This window comes from Eucyclogobius newberryi, unplaced genomic scaffold (genome assembly GCF_026437365.1).
Source record: "Eucyclogobius newberryi isolate DKJ021-1_F unplaced genomic scaffold, fEucNew1.0.hap1 SCAF_14, whole genome shotgun sequence".
NCBI classification, from domain to species: Eukaryota; Metazoa; Chordata; class Actinopteri; order Gobiiformes; family Gobiidae; genus Eucyclogobius; species Eucyclogobius newberryi.
The window spans coordinates 4,827,279-4,851,791 of record NW_027315768.1 but is presented as its reverse complement, the minus strand read 5'-3'; the positions used below and the strand labels follow the sequence as shown (position 1 = coordinate 4,851,791).

At 41.9% G+C, this 24,513-nt stretch overlaps 13 non-coding genes across 13 annotated transcripts; all 13 read left to right on the top strand.

Moving 5' to 3' along the window:
* Positions 1-2,399: 2,399 nt before the first annotated feature.
* Positions 2,400-2,473, top strand: trnat-ggu (transfer RNA threonine (anticodon GGU)). The gene has a single exon. It is a non-coding gene; the product is annotated as a tRNA-Thr (tRNA).
* Positions 2,474-3,939: 1,466 nt separating this feature from the next.
* trnaa-ugc (transfer RNA alanine (anticodon UGC)) lies at positions 3,940-4,011 on the top strand. The gene has a single exon. It is a non-coding gene; the product is annotated as a tRNA-Ala (tRNA).
* A 1,991-nt stretch (positions 4,012-6,002) lies between these two features.
* trnaa-ugc (transfer RNA alanine (anticodon UGC)) lies at positions 6,003-6,074 on the top strand. Its single transcript has one exon. It is a non-coding gene; the product is annotated as a tRNA-Ala (tRNA).
* Positions 6,075-6,163: 89 nt separating this feature from the next.
* Positions 6,164-6,236, top strand: trnar-ccu (transfer RNA arginine (anticodon CCU)). Its single transcript has one exon. It is a non-coding gene; the product is annotated as a tRNA-Arg (tRNA).
* A 9,457-nt stretch (positions 6,237-15,693) lies between these two features.
* Positions 15,694-15,767, top strand: trnan-guu (transfer RNA asparagine (anticodon GUU)). Its single transcript has one exon. It is a non-coding gene; the product is annotated as a tRNA-Asn (tRNA).
* Positions 15,768-17,232: 1,465 nt separating this feature from the next.
* trnaa-ugc (transfer RNA alanine (anticodon UGC)) lies at positions 17,233-17,304 on the top strand. The gene has a single exon. It is a non-coding gene; the product is annotated as a tRNA-Ala (tRNA).
* An 89-nt stretch (positions 17,305-17,393) lies between these two features.
* On the top strand, positions 17,394-17,466 carry trnaw-cca (transfer RNA tryptophan (anticodon CCA)). Its single transcript has one exon. It is a non-coding gene; the product is annotated as a tRNA-Trp (tRNA).
* Positions 17,467-19,291: 1,825 nt separating this feature from the next.
* On the top strand, positions 19,292-19,363 carry trnaa-ugc (transfer RNA alanine (anticodon UGC)). Its single transcript has one exon. It is a non-coding gene; the product is annotated as a tRNA-Ala (tRNA).
* Positions 19,364-19,452: 89 nt separating this feature from the next.
* trnar-ccu (transfer RNA arginine (anticodon CCU)) lies at positions 19,453-19,525 on the top strand. The gene has a single exon. It is a non-coding gene; the product is annotated as a tRNA-Arg (tRNA).
* Positions 19,526-21,355: 1,830 nt separating this feature from the next.
* On the top strand, positions 21,356-21,427 carry trnaa-ugc (transfer RNA alanine (anticodon UGC)). Its single transcript has one exon. It is a non-coding gene; the product is annotated as a tRNA-Ala (tRNA).
* Positions 21,428-21,516: 89 nt separating this feature from the next.
* Positions 21,517-21,589, top strand: trnar-ccu (transfer RNA arginine (anticodon CCU)). Its single transcript has one exon. It is a non-coding gene; the product is annotated as a tRNA-Arg (tRNA).
* A 1,807-nt stretch (positions 21,590-23,396) lies between these two features.
* On the top strand, positions 23,397-23,468 carry trnaa-ugc (transfer RNA alanine (anticodon UGC)). Its single transcript has one exon. It is a non-coding gene; the product is annotated as a tRNA-Ala (tRNA).
* Positions 23,469-23,557: 89 nt separating this feature from the next.
* Positions 23,558-23,630, top strand: trnar-ccu (transfer RNA arginine (anticodon CCU)). Its single transcript has one exon. It is a non-coding gene; the product is annotated as a tRNA-Arg (tRNA).
* The last annotated feature ends 883 nt before the right edge of the window (positions 23,631-24,513 follow it).

Here is a 24,513-nt window from a genome sequence, read left to right as displayed (position 1 = left end):
TTCATCCATCCATCCACACTACTTGCAGGAAGGTGAGACAAAGTGGCCCACCCAGTTGGCCTGGGTTCAACTCCAGGTATGGGAACATAGTGGTCAGCCTTTTGGAAGACTTGAATCCACAGGATGAATAAGACACGCTGTGGATACAAGTGAAATGAAACTGGATGGGTGTCAAGAGAGGCATAGAAAAATCTCATCCATTTAGGATGCAGCATGCAATATGTAGTAATCAACCTTTAGCTGTTCCATGCAATGTAGCAGCGGTTGTACTTGAAAGCATCCCTTCACAGGGACTGGAACTTAAATCTAACTCCTTAGAACACTCGGCCAGAATATGTGGAGGGGCACAACACAAACTCAGAGCTGCTTGATAGTGCTTCTTACCCCATTTAAAAAAAAAAACTGTTTTAAAAATCACAAAGTGGCTCTATTTGGCTGAACCAAAAGCAAAATACAAATCCCGACATATGTGCTTCTTTCCATTACATGCAGAACCAAGCACATTTAGATATTAAAAATGCTTGTTTAAAAGCTGGTGACCCAACTATGTACTGTTCCTTAACCTCTCAAACATCAATGAGGCTTATGTTACAATTCAATCTGTTACACTTGATCTTTAAATTTCTCATATGGTCTAGGGGTTAGAATTTGTAGTTCTCGCCGAGGCAGCCTGGTCGACATTCCCAACTTCCAGTATGGGTATGTCTTGCCAAACCTGAGCTTACAATGCTTAATAAAACATGCTGTCTGCAGATAACATTGAAGCAATCCTGCAAGAATTCATGGAGGGTTAAATATGGTAATGTAATTGCGTTGGTTTCTGTATTTCTCCAGGTGCAATGAGTTTGCAGTCTTCTTTGCAAGACTCAGTTCAGAACATTAAAAATACCATTATTTGCAGATAACAAGCACGCAGCCAGCTAGACAACTGGAGTTAACCCATTTTGCATTTTTGGCTGACAAAACTGTCCAAGAGATCACCACAAGTCTGAGTTCCACTACATGCTGCCTTTATGCATTGCCTACTAGATTTTTAAAGTCTACGGTGAGCAGTCTGTTGGCTCCAATCACTCAAAAAGTCAACATGTTGCTTGGATCTGGAATATTCCCAAGAGCCTTAAAACTGTGGTCATTAAGCCTCTCTTAAAGAAGAGCAGTCTTGATGCCACAGTGCTAAATAATTACCGGCCCATCTCAAACCTACTACTACTACTCAGTTGTCCATTATTTTATTTTTTTTATCTTTTATTATCAAAAACATCTTACAAGTATTTACATATATTTACATAATTGTACAGACAAACATCACACACAAGTGCAAGGGAATGGGATACACAAGGGCAGGGGGAGAAGAGACAAAAAATTACAGAAAATCAAACACACCATCATTCTCCAAACTTTCTTCAGTGTTGGGGGTTGATGCCGTGGTTGGGGGGGGTGATGCCGAGGTCAGAAGATGATGTCCAGGTTTCCAGAGGGTATAAGGTGGATCAGGGTGTTGTGGGGGACGAGGTGGGTGATGAACCGGTGCTCTGCTGCCATGTCGAGGTGTCGGAGGTGTGCGGCTAAGAGTCCTTTGAAGATGGGCCAAGGTTCTGCTGTTTTATTGTCACGGAGATGGATGTTCCTGTTGAGATATAATGTATACCGGGCTATGGAGAGGGTTACAGTTGTCCATTCAGGCGTGCAAATTATTTACAATGACAGAAAATGCGCTGCTGTTACAAATTGGAATAAGAGATGGAAAAGTATCCCTGCACACACAGATTAACTGCACTCTTTTCACTTTTTGATTCTCAGTTTGTTGGCAAGGAATGACTGACGTAGACCCATTTTGGATGAAAACCGTGTTTTGCGTTTGTGGAAATGAGCATCACGCAAGGATGTATGGGCTCTGTGGCGCAAAGGATAGCGCATCGGACTTCTAGGCATTAGTTGCAAGGGCTTTCAAAGGTTGTGTGTTGGAGTCCCACCAGAGTCGCTAATGGTGAGAGAACAGTTTTGTTTTTTACAATGAAAAGTCTGCGCGCTTTACTATCTGATAAAAGGCACTGCTGAACGAGGTTTATTGCCAAGTGTGCTTGAAAAAGTAAGCAAATACATCGGCATTATGTCAAATAATATTATCTTGCAATTTTTCCTCAATATCCAGATTAACTGCAGTATATTGAGTGCGCAATAAATTGGTGAGAGTCGATTGATTGAAAGACTTCCAGTTTTTTATAGCTACATTGGTACAGGGGATTTAGCTCAAAGGTAGAAAGATTGATGCCCTCGCTCTCCATTAAACACAGTTGATTGGACAGGGGCTGAACTTTCGAATGTTGCTGGCTCGCTTTAAAAAAAAAAAAGATGTTGCCGCTTGTCGAGTCGCAAATATTTTGTCAACTGGGCTGGATGTCTCTGTGGCGCAATTGGCCAGTGTGCTCGGCTGGTGACTGAGAGGTTGGTGGTTTGAACCCACCCAGGGACGACAAGCTATTTTGGAAGAGCTATCGCAGGCAAAATCCACGAGGTAACATTGTTTGCTGAATATCTACCTGAAACAGGTTGGGGTAACATTTTAGAGGCGCTGTGGCTTAGTTGGTCAAAGTGCCTGTCTAGTAAATCCCAGCAGTGCCTTCATGATAGCCTTTCAAGCAAATCAGTTGTTTACATGTACAGAAAAACATATCACCCGAAAGAGCTATTTTGCAATTTGAGATTGAACAGTATCCCTGAATAAACAGAGTAAATGCACTCTTTTCACTCCTTGTTTCTCAGTTTGATGGTAAGGAATGATTGATGTAGACCGTTTTCGGATGACTGTTTAGCTTTTGTGAAAAAGGGGAATCAGACAAAAGTTGCAAAGGCATTCAAAGGCTGTGAGTTCGAGACCCACCAGAGTCACTGTTGTAACCCCTGTTATCTACATTGGTAAATAGGAAAGCCTGCTTGTGTTATTAACTGATGAAAGGAACTGCTAAACTTGGTTCAATTACCACAGAATTCCAGTGTGCTATAGGCTGGCCACTGCTTGGTAGGAGTTTCCCGTACGTGAGTGATTGTTCCTTCCTTCCTTCACGCCCTGCTCAACCTTGTCTTCTTCTAAAGAGCTTGGCGCTGTCCTCAGAAGCTTTGGTCTTACTCAGCACCTGAGTGGCCCCACCAAGGGCAAAGGGCACACTCTGGACCTGCTAATGACAAAGCGGGTTAACATTTCAAATTACAGTGTGGTAAATGTTACTTTGTCTGATGGTTTCTGTATTTCTCCAGGTGCAATGAGTTTGCAGTCTTCTTTGCAAGACTCAGTTCAGAACATTAAAAATACCATTATTTGCAGATAACAAGCACGCAGCCAGCTAGACAACTGGAGTTAACCCATTTTGCATTTGTGGCTGACAAAACTGTCCAAGAGATCACCACAAGTCTGAGTTCCACTACATGCTGCCTTTATGCATTGCCTACTAGATTTTTAAAGTCGATGGTGAGCAGTCTGTTGGCTCCAATCACTCAAAAAGTCAACATGTTGCTTGGATCTGGAATATTCCCAAGAGCCTTAAAACTGCGGTCATTAAGCCTCTCTTAAAGAAGAGCAGTCTTGATGCCACAGTGCTAAATAATTACCGGCCCATCTCAAACCTACTACTACTACTCAGTTGTCCAATTTTTTTTATTTTTATCTTTCGAGTCCCATCATTGTAAGCATTCAGCTGAGTGGCGCAGCGGAAGCGTGCTGGGCCCATAACCCAGAGGTAAATGGACTGAAGCCATGCTCTGCTAGGACATTTTTACTTGCATTGAAGGGGATTTTAATCAGAATGTATCAAGCCAGTCAGTAATGTGTTGGATGATGGAAGCCGATCTTCAGCGCAAGCTCCCCTTTCCACATTACCTTTGAATCTAGTAGCACATTGCTTTTGACCATCCTATACAGACTGCTTTGGCATTTTTAATCAAGGGGATGTAGCTCAGTGGTAGAATGCATGCTTTGCATGTATGAGGTCCTGGGTTCAATCCCCCGCATCTCCAGGCAACCCTATTTTCTTTGCAATTGCCAGATTGCAGTGCGATAATTTTTAGAGAACTTCGCTTAAATATGTTACATCTTCAAAAGTGCAGCCCCAGTGGCATAATGGATAAGGCACTGGCCTCCTAAGCCAGGGATTGTGGGTTTAAGTCCCATCTGGGGTGTATGAAAAGCATTGTCAGCTACAGTGACATTCATAAGTTGTTTTTGGGCTTTGAGCAGTATAAATTAAATCTCCTACTCTTTGGCTAATGGATATTCAAAAATCAAAATTGCATCCACAAGCTTAAAAAACTCAATAAATCCATTGCGAACTGTCACCTTGTCATATTATAATGCAGTGATAGTATGGTATTGAGTAGGTTTATTCTCATCTGATGGCGAGATAGATGCTCAAACGCAAGCTTCAGAGTAAACTCCCAGTCCTACATTACCTTTGAACCTCGCAGCACTTATAAAATTCAAACAATATTATTTCATCCATCCATCCACACTACTTGCAGGAAGGTGAGACAAAGTGGCCCACCCAGTTGGCCTGGGTTCAACTCCAGGTATGGGAACATAGTGGTCAGCCTTTTGGAAGACTTGAATCCACAGGATGAATAAGACACGCTGTGGATACAAGTGAAATGAAACTGGATGGGTGTCAAGAGAGACATAGAAACATCTCATCCATTTAGGATGCAGCATGCAATATGTAGTAATCAACCTTTAGCTGTTCCATGCAATGTAGCAGTGGTTGTACTTGAAAGCATCCCTTCACAGGGACTGGAACTTAAATCTAACTCCTTAGAACACTCGGCCAGAATATGTGGAGGGGCACAACACAAACTCAGAGCTGCTTGATAGTGCTTCTTACCCCATTTAAAAAAAAAAACTGTTTTAAAAATCACAAAGTGGCTCTATTTGGCTGAACCAAAAGCAAAATACAAATACCGACATATGTGCTTCTTTCCATTACATGCAGAACCAAGCACATTTAGATATTAAAAATGCTTGTTTAAAAGCTGGTGACCCAACTATGTACTGTTCCTTAACCTCTCAAACATCAATGAGGCTTATGTTACAATTCAATCTGTTACACTTGATCTTTAAATTTCTCATATGGTCTAGGGGTTAGAATTTGTAGTTCTCACCGAGGCAGCCTGGTCGACATTCCCAACTTCCAGTATGGGTATGTCTTGCCAAACCTGAGCTTACAATGCTTAATAAAACATGCTGTCTGCAGATAACATTGAAGCAATCCTGCAAGAATTCATGGAGGGTTAAATATGGTAATGTAATTGCGTTGGTTTCTGTATTTCTCCAGGTGCAATGAGTTTGCAGTCTTCTTTGCAAGACTCAGTTCAGAACATTAAAAATACCATTATTTGCAGATAACAAGCACGCAGCCAGCTAGACAACTGGAGTTAACCCATTTTGCATTTTTGGCTGACAAAACTGTCCAAGAGATCACCACAAGTCTGAGTTCCACTACATGCTGCCTTTATGCATTGCCTACTAGATTTTTAAAGTCTACGGTGAGCAGTCTGTTGGCTCCAATCACTCAAAAAGTCAACATGTTGCTTGGATCTGGAATATTCCCAAGAGCCTTAAAACTGCGGTCATTAAGCCTCTCTTAAAGAAGAGCAGTCTTGATGCCACAGTGCTAAATAATTACCGGCCCATCTCAAACCTACTACTACTACTCAGTTGTCCAATTTTTTTTATTTTTATCTTTCGAGTCCCATCATTGTAAGCATTCAGCTGAGTGGCGCAGCGGAAGCGTGCTGGGCCCATAACCCAGAGGTAAATGGACTGAAGCCATGCTCTGATAGGACATTTTTACTTGCATTGAAGGGGATTTTAATCAGAATGTATCAAGCCAGTCAGTAATGTGTTGGATGATGGAAGCCGATCTTCAGCGCAATCTCCCCTTTCCACATTACCTTTGAATCTAGTAGCACATTGCTTTTGACCATCCTATACAGACTGCTATGGCATTTTTAATCAAGGGGATGTAGCTCAGTGGTAGAGTGCATGCTTTGCATATATGAGGTCCTGGGTTCAATCCCCAGCATCTCCAGGCAATCCTGTTTTCTTTGCAATTGCCAGATTGCAGTGCGATAATTTTTAGAGAACTTCGCTTAAATATGTTACATCTTCAAAAGTGGAGCCCCAGTGGCCTAATGGATAAGGCACTGGCCTCCTAAGCCAGGGATTGTGGGTTCAAGTCCCATCTGGGGTGTATGAAAAGCATTGTCAGCTACAGTGACATTCATAAGTTGTTTTTGGGCTTTGAGCAGTATAAATGATATCTCCTACTCTTTGGCTAATGGATATTCAAAAATCAAAATTGCATCCACAAGCTTAAAAAACTCAATAAATCCATTGCGAACTGTCACCTTGTCATATTATAATGCAGTGATAGTATGGTATTGAGTAGGTTTATTCTCATCTGATGGCGAGATAGATGCTCAAACGCAAGCTTCAGAGTAAACTCCCAGTCCTACATTACCTTTGAACCTCGCAGCACTTATATAATTCAAACAATATTATTTCATCCATCCATCCACACTACTTGCAGGAAGGTGAGACAAAGTGGCCCACCCAGTTGGCCTGGGTTCAACTCCAGGTATGGGAACATAGTGGTCAGCCTTTTGGAAGACTTGAATCCACAGGATGAATAAGACACGCTGTGGATACAAGTGAAATGAAACTGGATGGGTGTCAAGAGAGGCATAGAAAAATTTCATCCATTTAGGATGCAGCATGCAATATGTAGTAATCAACCTTTAGCTGTTCCATGCAATGTAGCAGCGGTTGTACTTGAAAGCATCCCTTCACAGGGACTGGAACTTAAATCTAACTCCTTAGAACACTCGGCTAGAATATGTGGAGGGGCACAACACAAACTCAGAGCTGCTTGATAGTGCTTCTTACCCCATTTAAAAAAAAAAAACTGTTTTAAAAATCACAAAGTGGCTCTATTTGGCTGAACCAAAAGCAAAATACAAATCCCGACATATGTGCTTCTTTCCATTACATGCAGAACCAAGCACATTTAGATATTAAAAATGCTTGTTTAAAAGCTGGTGACCCAACTATGTACTGTTCCTTAACCTCTCAAACATCAATGAGGCTTATGTTACAATTCAATCTGTTACACTTGATCTTTAAATTTCTCATATGGTCTAGGGGTTAGAATTTGTAGTTCTCACCGAGGCAGCCTGGTCGACATTCCCAACTTCCAGTATGGGTATGTCTTGCCAAACCTGAGCTTACAATGCTTAATAAAACATGCTGTCTGCAGATAACATTGAAGCAATCCTGCAAGAATTCATGGAGGGTTAAATATGGTAATGTAATTGCGTTGGTTTCTGTATTTCTCCAGGTGCAATGAGTTTGCAGTCTTCTTTGCAAGACTCAGTTCAGAACATTAAAAATACCATTATTTGCAGATAACAAGCACGCAGCCAGCTAGACAACTGGAGTTAACCCATTTTGCATTTTTGGCTGACAAAACTGTCCAAGAGATCACCACAAGTCTGAGTTCCACTACATGCTGCCTTTATGCATTGCCTACTAGATTTTTAAAGTCTAAGGTGAGCAGTCTGTTGGCTCCAATCACTCAAAAAGTCAACATGTTGCTTGGATCTGGAATATTCCCAAGAGCCTTAAAACTGTGGTCATTAAGCCTCTCTTAAAGAAGAGCAGTCTTGATGCTGCAGTGCTAAATAATTACCGGCCCATCTCAAACCTACTACTACTACTCAGTTGTCCATTATTTTATTTTTTTTTATCTTTTATTATCAAAAACATCTTACAAGTATTTACATATATTTACATAATTGTACAGACAAACATCACACACAAGTGCAAGGGAATGGGATACACAAGGGCAGGGGGAGAAGAGACAAAAAATTACAGAAAATCAAACACACAATCATTCTTCAAACTTTCTTCAGTGATGGGGGGTGATGCCGTGGATGGGGGGGGGTGATGCCGGGGTCAGAAGATGATGTCCAGGTTTCCAGAGGGTATAAGGTGGATCAGGGTGTTGTGGGGGACGAGGTGGGTGATGAACCGGTGCTCTGCTGCCATGTGGAGGTGTCGGAGGTGTGCGGCCAAGAGTCCTTTGAAGATGGGCCAAGGTTCTGCTGTTTTATTGTCACGGAGATGGATGTTCCTGTTGAGATATAATGTATACCGGGCTATGGAGAGGGTTACAGTTGTCCATTCAGGCGTGCAAATTATTTACAATGACAGAAAATGCGCTGCTGTTACAAATTGGAATAAGAGATGGAAAAGTATCCCTGCACACACAGATTAACTGCACTCTTTTCACTTTTTGATTCTCAGTTTGTTGGCAAGGAATGACTGACGTAGACCCATTTTGGATGAAAACCGTGTTTTGCGTTTGTGGAAATGAGCATCACGCAAGGATGTATGGGCTCTGTGGCGCAATGGATAGCGCATTGGACTTCTAGGCATTAGTTGCAAGGGCTTTCAAAGGTTGTGGGTTGAGTCCCACCAGAGTCGCTAATGGTGAGAGCTCAGAGGGCAAGAAGAAAGAGGAAAAACATGTCCGAAATGCCCTCTCAGCCTGTGGTTACCCCACTTGGGCTCTCAACAGAGTGAAGAGAACCATGAAGCAGGACAAAAGGGAAACTGAACAGAGAAGGAAGGGTGTTTCTATCCCTTATGTCTCTGGCCTGTCGGAAAAACTGCAGAGAATTTTTAGACAACACGAAGTCCCTGTTTATTTTAAACCAGGAAACACTTTAAGACAAAAACTGGTTCATCCTAAGGACAAGTTGCCGACTCAAAAACAGAGCAATGTAGTTTATTCGATCCAATGCAGTGAAGAAAGCTGTAAAGAACGGTACATAGGTGAGACAAAACAGCCTCTACACAAGAGGCTTTATCAGCACAGAAGAAATACAAGTTCAGGACCACAGAGCGCCGTGCATCTCCATCTTGAAGCCTCTAATCACTCGTTTGAAGACGGTGAGGTGAAGGTTTTAAGCAGGGAGAAAAGATGGTTTGAAAGAGGAGTCAAGGAAGCTATTTTTGTTAAAAAAAGAAAAACCTTCTTTAAACAGAAATGGAGGGCTAAGATTTAATCTTCCTGTTATTTATAATGGGATACTGAACCCCTGGAAAGGTAGAGGACCAGGAACAGGACATTTAGATGCTAATCAGGTACTCAGGGTGGTTGAGCCAGGGTCTCACAAAGACAAAGAGGATTCTAATAGCCCATTAAAATTCTGAATAGGCTAGCTCGGTAGATATAGGGGGGGAGTTTCTGTTGAAACAAACAACTCTTTCTTACTTCAGGAAGGCTCCTCCCAATGGGCGGGTCTTACAACAGAACAGTATTAATATCGGAGTTCTCGATCTAAATTCTTTTATTGACAATGACTCTTGGATGAGAGTCGAAACGTCTATTTTTTCAAACTGAGTCCAGATGACTACAACTGAAGCTTTTTCTACAATGGTGAGAGAACATTTTTGTTTTTTACAATGGAACGTCTGCGCGCTTTACTATCTGATAAAAGGCACTGCTGAACAAGGTTTATTGCCAAGTGTGCTTGAAAAAGTAAGCAAATACATCGGCTTTATGTCAAATAACATTATCTTGCAATTTTTCCTCAATATCCAGATTAACTGCAGTATATTGAGTGCGCAATAAATTGGCGAGAGTCGATTAATTGAAAGACTTCCAGTTTTTTTTATAGCTACATTGGTACAGGGGATTTAGCTCAACGGTAGAAAGATTGATGCCCTCGCTCTCCATTAAACACAGTTGATTGGACAGGGGCTGAACTTTCGAATGTTGCTGGCTCGCTTTAAAAAAAAAAAAGATGTTGCGGCTTGTTGAGTCGCAAATATTTTATTGACTGGGCTGGATGTCTCTGTGGCGCAATTGGCCAGCGCGCTCGGCTGTTAACCGGGAGGTTGGTGGTTCAAGCCCACCCAGGGGCGACAAGGTATTTTGGAAGAGCTATCGCAGGCAAAATCCATGAGGTAACATTGTTTGCTGAATATCTACCTGAAACAGGTTGGAGTAGCATTTTAGAGGCGCTGTGGCTTAGTTGGTCAAAGTGCCTGTCTAGTAAATCCCAGCAGTGCCTTCATGATAGCCTTTCAAGCAAATCAGTTGTTTACATGTACAGAAAAACATATCACCCGAAATAGCTATTTTGCAATTATAGATTGAACAGTATCCCTGAATAAACAGAGTAAATGCACTCTTTTCACTCCTTGTTTCTCAGTTTGATGGTAAGGAATGATTGATGTAGACCATTTTCGGATGACTGTTTTGCTTTTGTGAAAAAGGGGAATCAGACAAAAGTTGCAAAGGCATTCAAAGGCTGTGAGTTCGAGACCCACCAGAGTCACTGTTGTAACCCCTGTTATCTACATTGGTAAATAGGAAAGCCTGCTTGTGTTATTAACTGATGAAAGGAACTGCTAAACTTGGTTCAATTACCACAGAATCCCAGTGTGCTATAGGCTGGCCACTGCTTGGTAGGAGTTTCCCGTACGTGAGTGACTGTTCCTTCCTTCCTTCACGCCCCGCTCAACCTCGTCTTCTTCTAAAGAGCTTGGCGCTGTCCTCAGAAGCTTTGGTCTTACTCAGCACCTGAGTGGCCCCACCAAGGGCAAAGGGCACACTCTGGACCTGCTAATGACAAAGCGGGTTAACATTTCAAATTACAGTGTGGTAAATGTTACTTTGTCTGATGGTTTCTGTATTTCTCCAGGTGCAATGAGTTTGCAGTCTTCTTTGCAAGACTCAGTTCAGAACATTAAAAATACCATTATTTGCAGATAACAAGCACGCAGCCAGCTAGACAACTGGAGTTAACCCATTTTGCATTTTTGGCTGACAAAACTGTCCAAGAGATCACCACAAGTCTGAGTTCCACTACATGCTGCCTTTATGCATTGCCTACTAGATTTTTAAAGTCTACGGTGAGCAGTCTGTTGGCTCCACTCACTCAAAAAGTCAACATGTTGCTTGGATCTGGAATATTCCCAAGAGCCTTAAAACTGCGGTCATTAAGCCTCTCTTAAAGAAGAGCAGTCTTGATGCCACAGTGCTAAATAATTACCGGCCCATTTCAAACCTACTACTACTACTCAGTTGTCCATTATTTTAAATTTTTTATCTTTTATTATCAAAAACATCTTACAAGTATTTACATATATTTACATAATTGTACAGACAAACATCACACACAAGTGCAAGGGAATGGGATACACAAGGGCAGGGGGAGAAGAGACAAAAAATTACAGAAAATCAAACACACAATCATTCTTCAAACTTTCTTCAGTGATGGGGGGTGATGCCGTGGATGGGGGGGTGATGCCGGGGTCAGAAGATGATGTCCAGGTTTCCAGAGGGTATAAGGTGGATCAGGGTGTTGTGGGGGACGAGGTGGGTGATGAACCGGTGCTCTGCTGCCATGTGGAGGTGTCGGAGGTGTGCGGCCAAGAGTCCTTTGAAGATGGGCCAAGGTTCTGCTGTTTTATTGTCACGGAGATGGATGTTCCTGTTGAGATATAATGTATACCGGGCTATGGAGAGGGTTACAGTTGTCCATTCAGGCGTGCAAATTGTTTACAATGACAGAAAATGCGCTGCTGTTACAAATTGCAATAAGAGATGGAAAAGTATCCCTGCACACACAGATTAACTGCACTCTTTTCACTTTTTGATTCTCAGTTTGTTGGCAAGGAATGACTGACGTAGACCCATTTTGGATGAAAACCGTGTTTTGCGTTTGTGGAAATGAGCATCACGCAAGGATGTATGGGCTCTGTGGCGCAATGGATAGCGCATTGGACTTCTAGGCATTAGTTGCAAGGGCTTTCAAAGGTTGTGGGTTGAGTCCCACCAGAGTCGCTAATGGTGAGAGCTCAGAGGGCAAGAAGAAAGAGGAAAAACAAGTCCGAAATGCCCTCTCAGCCTGTGGTTACCCCACTTGGGCTCTCAACAGAGTGAAGAGAACCATGAAGTAGGACAAAAGGGAAACTGAACAGAGAAGGAAGGGTGTTTCTATCCCTTATGTCTCTGGCCTGTCGGAAAAACTGCAGAGAATTTTTAGACAACACGAAGTCCCTGTTTATTTTAAACCAGGAAACACTTTAAGACAAAAACTGGTTCATCCTAAGGACAAGTTGCCGACTCAAACACAGAGCAATGTAGTTTATTCGATCCAATGCAGTGAAGAAAGCTGTAAAGAACGGTACATAGGTGAGACAAAACAGCCTCTACACAAGAGGCTTTATCAGCACAGAAGAAATACAAGTTCAGGACCACAGAGCGCCGTGCATCTCCATCTTGAAGCCTCTAATCACTCGTTTGAAGACGGTGAGGTGAAGGTTTTAAGCAGGGAGAAAAGATGGTTTGAAAGAGGAGTCAAGGAAGCTATTTTTGTTAAAAAAGAAAAACCTTCTTTAAACAGAAATGGAGGGCTAAGATTTAATCTTCCTGTTATTTATAATGGGATACTGAACCCCTGGAAAGGTAGAGGACCAGGACCAGGACATTTAGATGCTAATCAGGTACTCAGGGTGGTTGAGCCAGGGTCTCACAAAGACAAAGAGGATTCTAATAGCCCATTAAAATTCTGAATAGGCTAGCTCGGTAGATACAGGGGGGGAGTTTCTGTTGAAACAAACAACTCTTTCTTACTTCAGGAAGGCTCCTCCCAATGGGCGGGTCTTACCACAGAACAGTATTAATATCGGAGTTCTCGATCTAAATTCTTTTATTGACAATGACTCTTGGATGAGAGTCGAAACGTCTATTTTTTCAAACTGAGTCCAGATGACTACAACTGAAGCTTTTTCTACAATGGTGAGAGAACATTTTTGTTTTTTACAATGGAACGTCTGCGCGCTTTACTATCTGATAAAAGGCACTGCTGAACGAGGTTTATTGCCAAGTGTGCTTGAAAAAGTAAGCAAATACATCGGCATTATGTCAAATAACATTATCTTGCAATTTTTCCTCAATATCCAGATTAACTGCAGTATATTGAGTGCGCAATAAATTGGCGAGAGTCGATTGATTGAAAGACTTCCAGTTTTTTTTATAGCTACATTGGTACAGGGGATTTAGCTCAACGGTAGAAAGATTGATGCCCTCGCTCTCCATTAAACACAGTTGATTGGACATGGGCTGAACTTTCGAATGTTGCTGGCTCGCTTTAAAAAAAAAAAGATGTTGCGGCTTGTCGAGTCGCAAATATTTTATTGACTGGGCTGGATGTCTCTGTGGCGCAATTGGCCAGCGCGCTCGGCTGTTAACCGGGAGGATGGTGGTTCGAGCCAACCCAGGAGCGACAAGGTATTTTGGAAGAGCTATCGCAGGCAAGATCCACGAGGTAACATTGTTTGCTGAATATCTACCTGAAACAGGTTGGAGTAACATTTTAGAGGCGCTGTGGCTTAGTTGGTCAAAGTGCCTGTCTAGTAAATCCCAGCAGTGCCTTCATGATAGCCTTTCAAGCAAATCAGTTGTTTACATGTACAGAAAAACATATCACCTGAAAGAGCTATTTTGCAATTATAGATTGAACAGTATCCCTGAATAAACAGAGTAAATGCACTCTTTTCACTCCTTGTTTCTCAGTTTGATGGTAAGGAATGATTGATGTAGACCGTTTTCGGATGACTTTTTTGCTTTTGTGAAAAAGGGGAATCAGACAAAAGTTGCAAAGGCATTCAAAGGCTGTGAGTTCGAGACCCACCAGAGTCACTGTTGTAACCCCTGTTATCTACATTGGTAAATAGGAAAGCCTGCTTGTGTTATTAACTGATGAAAGGAACTGCTAAACTTGGTTCAATTACCACAGAATCCCAGTGTGCTATAGGCTGGCCACTGCTTGGTAGGAGTTTCCCGTACGTGAGTGACTGTTCCTTCCTTCCTTCACGCCCCGCTCAACCTCGTCTTCTTCTAAAGAGCTTGGCGCTGTCCTCAGAAGCTTTGGTCTTACTCCGCACCTGAGTGGCCCCACCAAGGGCAAAGGGCACACTCTGGACCTGCTAATGACAAAGCGGGTTAACATTTCAAATTACAGTGTGGTAAATGTTACTTTGTCTGATGGTTTCTGTATTTCTCCAGGTGCAATGAGTTTGCAGTCTTCTTTGCAAGACTCAGTTCAGAACATTAAAAATACCATTATTTGCAGATAACAAGCACGCAGCCAGCTAGACAACTGGAGTTAACCCATTTTGCATTTTTGGCTGACAAAACTGTCCAAGAGATCGCCACAAGTCTGAGTTCCACTACATGCTGCCTTTATGCATTGCCTACTAGATTTTTAAAGTCTACGGTGAGCAGTCTGTTGGCTCCAATCACTCAAAAAGTCAACATGTCGCTTGGATCTGGAATATTCCCAAGAGCCTTAAAACTGCGGTCATTAAGCCTCTCTTAAAGAAGAGCAGTCTTGATGCCACAATGCTAAATAATTACCGGCCCATCTCAAACCTACTACTACTACTCAGTTGTCCATTATTTTATTTTTTTTTATCTTTTATTATCAAAAACATCTTACAAGTATTTACATATATTTACATAATTGTACAGACAAACATCACACACAAGTGCAAGGGAATGGGATACACAAGGGCAGGGGGAGAAGAGACAAAAAATTACAGAAAATCAAACACACAATCATTCTTCAAACTTTCTTCAGTGATGGGGGGTGATGCCGTGGATGGGGGGGTGATGCCGGGGTCAGAAGATGATGTCCAGGTTTCCAGAGGGTATAAGGTGGATCAGGGTGTTGTGGGGGATGAGGTGGGTGATGAACCGGTTCTCTGCTGCCATGTGGAGGTGTCGGAGGTGTGCGGCCAAGAGTCCTTTGAAGATGGGCCAAGGTTCTGCTGTTTTATTGTCACGGAGATGGATGTTCCTGTTGAGATATAATGTATACCGGGCTATGGAGAGGGTTACAGTTGTCCATTCAGGCGTGCAAATTATTTACAATGACAGAAAATGCGCTGCTGTTACAAATTGGAATAAGAGATGGAAAAGTATCCCTGCACACACAGATTAACTGCACTCTTTTCACTTTTTGATTCTCAGTTTGTTGGCAAGGAATGACTGACGTAGACCCATTTTGGATGAAAACCGTGTTTTGCGTTTGTGGAAATGAGCATCACGCAAGGATGTATGGGCTCTGTGGCGCAATGGATAGCGCATTGGACTTCTAGGCATTAGTTGCAAGGGCTTTCAAAGGTTGTGGGTTGAGTCCCACTAGAGTCGCTAATGGTGAGAGAACATTTTTGTTTTTTACAATGGAACGTCTGCGCGCTTTACTATCTGATAAAAGGCACTGCTGAACGAGGTTTATTGCCAAGTGTGCTTGAAAAAGTAAGCAAATACATCGGCATTATGTCAAATAACATTATCTTGCAATTTTTCCTCAATATCCAGATTAACTGCAGTATATTGAGTGCGCAATAAATTGGCGAGAGTCGATTGATTGAAAGACTTCCAGTTTTTTTTATAGCTACATTGGTACAGGGGATTTAGCTCAAAGGTAGAAAGATTGATGCCCTCGCTCTCCATTAAACACAGTTGATTGGACAGGGGCTGAACTTTCGAATGTTGCTGGCTCGCTTTAAAAAAAAAAGATGTTGCGGCTTGTCGAGTCGCAAATATTTTTTCGACTGGGCTGGATGTCTCTGTGGCGCAATTGGCCAGCGCGCTCGGCTGTTAACCGGGAGGTTGGTGGTTCGAGCCCACCCAGGGACGACAAGCTATTTTGGAAGAGCTATCGCAGGCAAAATCCATGAGGTAACATTGTTTGCTGAATATCTACCTGAAACAGGTTGGAGTAACATTTTAGAGGCGCTGTGGCTTAGTTGGTCAAAGTGCCTGTCTAGTAAATCCCAGCAGTGCTTTCATGATAGCCTTTCAAGCAAATCAGTTGTTTACGTGTACAGAAAAACATATCACCCGAAAGAGCTATTTTGCAATTATAGATTGAACAGTATCCCTGAATAAACAGAGTAAATGCACTCTTTTCACTCCTTGTTTCTCAGTTTGATGGTAAGGAATGATTGATGTAGACCGTTTTCGGATGACTGTTTTCTTTTGTGAAAAAGGGGAATCAGACAAAAGTTGCAAAGGCATTCAAAGGCTGTGAGTTCGAGACCCACCAGAGTCACTGTTGTAACCCCTGTTATCTACATTGGTAAATAGGAAAGCCTGCTTGTGTTATTAACTGATGAAAGGAACTGCTAAACTTGGTTCAATTACCACAGAATCCCAGTGTGCTATAGGCTGGCCACTGCTTGGTAGGAGTTTCCCGTACGTGAGTGACTGTTCCTTCCTTCCTTCACGCCCCGCTCAACCTCGTCTTCTTCTAAAGAGCTTGGCGCTGTCCTCAGAAGCTTTGGTCTTACTCAGCACCTGAGTGGCCCCACCAAGGGCAAAGGGCACACTCTGGACCTGCTAATGACAAAGCGGGTTAACATTTCAAATTACAGTGTGGTAAATGTTACTTTGTCTGATGGTTTCTGTATTTCTCCAGGTGCAATGAGTTTGCAATCTTCTTTGCAAGACTCAGTTCAGAACATTAAAAATACCATTATTTGCAGATAACAAGCACGCAGCCAGCTAGACAACTGGAGTTAACCCATTTTGCATTTGTGGCTGACAAAACTGTCCAAGAGATCACCACAAGTCTGAGTTCCACTACACGCTGCCTTTATGCATTGCCTACTAGATTTTTAAAGTCGATGGTGAGCAGTCTGTTGGCTCCAATCACTCAAAAAGTCAACATGTTGCTTGGATCTGGAATATTCCCAAGAGCCTTAAAACTGCGGTCATTAAGCCTCTCTTAAAGAAGAGCAGTCTTGATGCCACAGTGCTAAATAATTACCGGCCCATCTCAAACCTACTACTACTACTCAGTTGTCCAATTTTTTTTATTTTTATCTTTCGAGTCCCATCATTGTAAGCATTCAGCTGAGTGGCGCAGCGGAAGCGTGCTGGGCCCATAACCCAGAGGTAAATGGACTGAAGCCATGCTCTGCTAGGACATTTTTACTTGCATTGAAGGGGATTTTAATCAGAATGTATCAAGCCAGTCAGTAATGTGTTGGATGATGGAAGCCGATCTTCAGCGCAAGATCCCCTTTCCACATTACCTTTGAATCTAGTAGCACATTGCTTTTGACCATCCTATACAGACTGCTATGGCATTTTTAATCAAGGGGATGTAGCTCAGTGGTAGAGTGCATGCTTTGCATGTATGAGGTCCTGGGTTCAATCCCCAGCATCTCCAGGCAATCCTATTTTCTTTGCAATTGCCAAATTGCAGTGCGATAATTTTTAGAGAAATTCGCTTAAATATGTTAAATCTTCAAAAGTGGAGCCCCAGTGGCCTAATGGATAAGGCACTGGCCTCCAAAGCCAGGGATTGTGGGTTCAAGTCCCATCTGGGGTGTATGAAAAGCATTGTCAGCTACAGTGACATTCGTAAGTTGTTTTTGGGCTTTGAGCAGTATAAATGATATCTCCTACTCTTTGGCTAATGGATATTCAAAAATCAAAATTGCATCCACAAGCTTAAAAAACTCAATAAATCCATTGCGAACTGTCACCTTGTCATATTATAATGCAGTGATAGTATGGTATTGAGTAGGTTTATTCTCATCTGATGGCGAGATAGATGCTCAAACGCAAGCTTCAGAGTAAACTCCCAGTCCTACATTACCTTTGAACCTCGCAGCACTTATATAATTCAAACAATATTATTTCATCCATCCATCCACACTACTTGCAGGAAGGTGAGACAAAGTGGCCCACCCAGTTGGCCTGGGTTCAACTCCAGGTATGGGAACATAGTGGTCAGCCTTTTGGAAGACTTGAATCCACAGGATGAATAAGACACGCTGTGGATACAAGTGAAATGAAACTGGATGGGTGTCAAGAGAGGCATAGAAAAATTTCATCCATTTAGGATGCAGCATGCAATATGTAGTAATCAACCTTTAGCTGTTCCATGCAATGTAGCAGCGGTTGTACTTGAAAGCATCCCTTCACAGGGACTGGAACTTAAATCTAACTCCTTAGAACACTCGGCTAGAATATGTGGAGGGGCACAACACAAACTCAGAGCTGCTTGATAGTGCTTCTTACCCCATTTAAAAAAAAAAACTGTTTTAAAAATCACAAAGTGGCTCTATTTGGCTGAACCAAAAGCAAAATACAAATCCCGACATATGTGCTTCTTTCCATTACATGCAGAACCAAGCACATTTAGATATTAAAAATGCTTGTTTAAAAGCTGGTGACCCAACTATGTACTGTTCCTTAACCTCTCAAACATCAATGAGGCTTATGTTACAATTCAATCTGTTACACTTGATCTTTAAATTTCTCATATGGTCTAGGGGTTAGAATTTGTAGTTCTCACCGAGGCAGCCTGGTCGACATTCCCAACTTCCAGTATGGGTATGTCTTGCCAAACCTGAGCTTACAATGCTTAATAAAACATGCTGTCTGCAGATAACATTGAAGCAATCCTGCAAGAATTCATGGAGGGTTAAATATGGTAATGTAATTGCGTTGGTTTCTGTATTTCTCCAGGTGCAATGAGTTTGCAGTCTTCTTTGCAAGACTCAGTTCAGAACATTAAAAATACCATTATTTGCAGATAACAAGCACGCAGCCAGCTAGACAACTGGAGTTAACCCATTTTGCATTTTTGGCTGACAAAACTGTCCAAGAGATCACCACAAGTCTGAGTTCCACTACATGCTGCCTTTATGCATTGCCTACTAGATTTTTAAAGTCTACGGTGAGCAGTCTGTTGGCTCCAATCACTCAAAAAGTCAACATGTTGCTTGGATCTGGAATATTCCCAAGAGCCTTAAAACTGCGGTCATTAAGCCTCTCTTAAAGAAGAGCAGTCTTGATGCCACAGTGCTAAATAATTACCGGCCCATCTCAAACCTACTACTACTACTCAGTTGTCCAATTTTTTTTATTTTTATCTTTCGAGTCCCATCATTGTAAGCATTCAGCTGAGTGGCGCAGCGGAAGCGTGCTGGGCCCATAACCCAGAGGTAAATGGACTGAAGCCATGCTCTGATAGGACATTTTTACTTGCATTGAAGGGGATTTTAATCAGAATGTATCAAGCCAGTCAGTAATGTGTTGGATGATGGAAGCCGATCTTCAGCGCAATCTCCCCTTTCCACATTACCTTTGAATCTAGTAGCACATTGCTTTTGACCATCCTATACTGCTATGGCATTTTTAATCAAGGGGATGTAGCTCAGTGGTAGAGTGCATGCTTTGCATATATGAGGTCCTGGGTTCAATCCCCAGCATCTCCAGGCAATCCTGTTTTCTTTGCAATTGCCAGATTGCAGTGCGATAATTTTTAGAGAACTTCGCTTAAATATGTTACATCTTCAAAAGTGGAGCCCCAGTGGCCTAATGGATAAGGCACTGGCCTCCTAAGCCAGGGATTGTGGGTTCAAGTCCCATCTGGGGTGTATGAAAAGCATTGTCAGCTACAGTGACATTCATAAGTTGTTTTTGGGCTTTGAGCAGTATAAATGATATCTCCTACTCTTTGGCTAATGGATATTCAAAAATCAAAATTGCATCCACAAGCTTAAAAAACTCAATAAATCCATTGCGAACTGTCACCTTGTCATATTATAATGCAGTGATAGTATGGTATTGAGTAGGTTTATTCTCATCTGATGGCGAGATAGATGCTCAAACGCAAGCTTCAGAGTAAACTCCCAGTCCTACATTACCTTTGAACCTCGCAGCACTTATATAATTCAAACAATATTATTTCATCCATCCATCCACACTACTTGCAGGAAGGTGAGACAAAGTGGCCCACCCAGTTGGCCTGGGTTCAACTCCAGGTATGGGAACATAGTGGTCAGCCTTTTGGAAGACTTGAATCCACAGGATGAATAAGACACGCTGTGGATACAAGTGAAATGAAACTGGATGGGTGTCAAGAGAGGCATAGAAAAATTTCATCCATTTAGGATGCAGCATGCAATATGTAGTAATCAACCTTTAGCTGTTCCATGCAATGTAGCAGCGGTTGTACTTGAAAGCATCCCTTCACAGGGACTGGAACTTAAATCTAACTCCTTAGAACACTCGGCTAGAATATGTGGAGGGGCACAACACAAACTCAGAGCTGCTTGATAGTGCTTCTTACCCCATTTAAAAAAAAAAAACTGTTTTAAAAATCACAAAGTGGCTCTATTTGGCTGAACCAAAAGCAAAATACAAATCCCGACATATGTGCTTCTTTCCATTACATGCAGAACCAAGCACATTTAGATATTAAAAATGCTTGTTTAAAAGCTGGTGACCCAACTATGTACTGTTCCTTAACCTCTCAAACATCAATGAGGCTTATGTTACAATTCAATCTGTTACACTTGATCTTTAAATTTCTCATATGGTCTAGGGGTTAGAATTTGTAGTTCTCACCGAGGCAGCCTGGTCGACATTCCCAACTTCCAGTATGGGTATGTCTTGCCAAACCTGAGCTTACAATGCTTAATAAAACATGCTGTCTGCAGATAACATTGAAGCAATCCTGCAAGAATTCATGGAGGGTTAAATATGGTAATGTAATTGCGTTGGTTTCTGTATTTCTCCAGGTGCAATGAGTTTGCAGTCTTCTTTGCAAGACTCAGTTCAGAACATTAAAAATACCATTATTTGCAGATAACAAGCACGCAGCCAGCTAGACAACTGGAGTTAACCCATTTTGCATTTTTGGCTGACAAAACTGTCCAAGAGATCACCACAAGTCTGAGTTCCACTACATGCTGCCTTTATGCATTGCCTACTAGATTTTTAAAGTCTACGGTGAGCAGTCTGTTGGCTCCAATCACTCAAAAAGTCAACATGTTGCTTGGATCTGGAATATTCCCAAGAGCCTTAAAACTGCGGTCATTAAGCCTCTCTTAAAGAAGAGCAGTCTTGATGCCACAGTGCTAAATAATTACCGGCCCATCTCAAACCTACTACTACTACTCAGTTGTCCAATTTTTTTTATTTTTATCTTTCGAGTCCCATCATTGTAAGCATTCAGCTGAGTGGCGCAGCGGAAATGTGCTGGGCCCATAACCCAGAGGTAAATGGACTGAAGCCATGCTCTGATAGGACATTTTTACTTGCATTGAAGGGGATTTTAATCAGAATGTATCAAGCCAGTCAGTAATGTGTTGGATGATGGAAGCCGATCTTCAGCGCAATCTCCCCTTTCCACATTACCTTTGAATCTAGTAGCACGTTGCTTTTGACCATCCTATACAGACTGCTATGGCATTTTTAATCAAGGGGATGTAGCTCAGTGGTAGAGTGCATGCTTTGCATATATGAGGTCCTGGGTTCAATCCCCAGCATCTCCAGGCAATCCTATTTTCTTTGCAATTGCCAGATTGCAGTGCGATAATTTTTAGAGAACTTCGCTTAAATATGTTACATCTTCAAAAGTGGAGCCCCAGTGGCCTAATGGATAAGGCACTGGCCTCCTAAGCCAGGGATTGTGGGTTCAAGTCCCATCTGGGGTGTATGAAAAGCATTGTCAGCTACAGTGACATTCATAAGTTGTTTTTGGGCTTTGAGCAGTATAAATGATATCTCCTACTCTTTGGCTAATGGATATTCAAAAATCAAAATTGCATCCACAAGCTTAAAAAACTCAATAAATCCATTGCGAACTGTCACCTTGTCATATTATAATGCAGTGATAGTATGGTATTGATGGCGAGATAGATGCTCAAACGCAAGCTTCAGAGTAAACTCCCAGTCCTACATTACCTTTGAACCTCGCAGCACTTATAAAATTCAAACAATATTATTTCATCCATCCATCCACACTACTTGCAGGAAGGTGAGACAAAGTGGCCCACCCAGTTGGCCTGGGTTCAACTCCAGGTATGGGAACATAGTGGTCAGCCTTTTGGAAGACTTGAATCCACAGGATGAATAAGACACGCTGTGGATACAAGTGAAATGAAACTGGATGGGTGTCAAGAGAGGCATAGAAAAATCTCATCAATTTAGGATGCAGCATGCAATATGTAGTAATCAACCTTTAGCTGTTCCATGCAATGTAGCAGCGGTTGTACTTGAAAGCATCCCTTCACAGGGACTGGAACTTAAATCTAACTCCTTAGAACACTCGGCCAGAATATGTGGAGGGGCACAACACAAACTCAGAGCTGCTTGATAGTGCTTCTTACCCCATTTAAAAAAAAACTGTTTTAAAAATCACAAAGTGGCTCTATTTGGCTGAACCAAAAGCAAAATACAAATCCCGACATATGTGCTTCTTTCCATTACATGCAGAACCAAGCACATTTAGATATTAAAAATGCTTGTTTAAAAGCTGGTGACCCAACTATGTACTGTTCCTTAACCTCTCAAACATCAATGAGGCTTATGTTACAATTCAATCTGTTACACTTGATCTTTAAATTTCTCATATGGTCTAGGGGTTAGAATTTGTAGTTCTCGCCGAGGCAGCCTGGTCGACATTCCCAACTTCCAGTATGGGTATGTCTTGCCAAACCTGAGCTTACAATGCTTAATAAAACATGCTGTCTGCAGATAACATTGAAGCAATCCTGCAAGAATTCATGGAGGGTTAAATATGGTAATGTAATTGCGTTGGTTTCTGTATTTCTCCAGGTGCAATGAGTTTGCAGTCTTCTTTGCAAGACTCAGTTCAGAACATTAAAAATACCATTATTTGCAGATAACAAGCACGCAGCCAGCTAGACAACTGGAGTTAACCCATTTTGCATTTTTGGCTGACAAAACTGTCCAAGAGATCACCACAAGTCTGAGTTCCACTACATGCTGCCTTTATGCATTGCCTACTAGATTTTTAAAGTCTACGGTGAGCAGTCTGTTGGCTCCAATCACTCAAAAAGTCAACATGTTGCTTGGATCTGGAATATTCCCAAGAGCCTTAAAACTGCGGTCATTAAGCCTCTCTTAAAGAAGAGCAGTCTTGATGCCACAGTGCTAAATAATTACCGGCCCATCTCAAACCTACTACTACTACTCAGTTGTCCAATTTTTTTTATTTTTATCTTTCGAGTCCCATCATTGTAAGCATTCAGCTGAGTGGCGCAGCGGAAGCGTGCTGGGCCCATAACCCAGAGGTAAATGGACTGAAGCCATGCTCTGATAGGACATTTTTACTTGCATTGAAGGGGATTTTAATCAGAATGTATCAAGCCAGTCAGTAATGTGTTGGATGATGGAAGCCGATCTTCAGCGCAATCTCCCCTTTCCACATTACCTTTGAATCTAGTAGCACATTGCTTTTGACCATCCTATACAGACTGCTATGGCATTTTTAATCAAGGGGATGTAGCTCAGTGGTAGAGTGCATTCTTTGCATATATGAGGTCCTGGGTTCAATCCCCAGCATCTCCAGGCAATCCTATTTTCTTTGCAATTGCCAGATTGCAGTGCGATAATTTTTAGAGAACTTCGCTTAAATATGTTACATCTTCAAAAGTGGAGCCCCAGTGGCCTAATGGATAAGGCACTGGCCTCCTAAGCCAGGGATTGTGGGTTCAAGTCCCATCTGGGGTGTATGAAAAGCATTGTCAGCTACAGTGACATTCATAAGTTGTTTTTGGGCTTTGAGCAGTATAAATGATATCTCCTACTCTTTGGCTAATGGATATTCAAAAATCAAAATTGCATCCACAAGCTTAAAAAACTCAATAAATCCATTGCGAACTGTCACCTTGTCATATTATAATGCAGTGATAGTATGGTATTGATGGCGAGATAGATGCTCAAACGCAAGCTTCAGAGTAAACTCCCAGTCCTACATTACCTTTGAACCTCGCAGCACTTATAAAATTCAAACAATATTATTTCATCCATCCATCCACACTACTTGCAGGAAGGTGAGACAAAGTGGCCCACCCAGTTGGCCTGGGTTCAACTCCAGGTATGGGAACATAGTGGTCAGCCTTTTGGAAGACTTGAATCCACAGGATGAATAAGACACGCTGTGGATACAAGTGAAATGAAACTGGATGGGTGTCAAGAGAGGCATAGAAAAATCTCATCAATTTAGGATGCAGCATGCAATATGTAGTAATCAACCTTTAGCTGTTCCATGCAATGTAGCAGCGGTTGTACTTGAAAGCATCCCTTCACAGGGACTGGAACTTAAATCTAACTCCTTAGAACACTCGGCCAGAATATGTGGAGGGGCACAACACAAACTCAGAGCTGCTTGATAGTGCTTCTTACCCCATTTAAAAAAAAACTGTTTTAAAAATCACAAAGTGGCTCTATTTGGCTGAACCAAAAGCAAAATACAAATCCCGACATATGTGCTTCTTTCCATTACATGCAGAACCAAGCACATTTAGATATTAAAAATGCTTGTTTAAAAGCTGGTGACCCAACTATGTACTGTTCCTTAACCTCTCAAACATCAATGAGGCTTATGTTACAA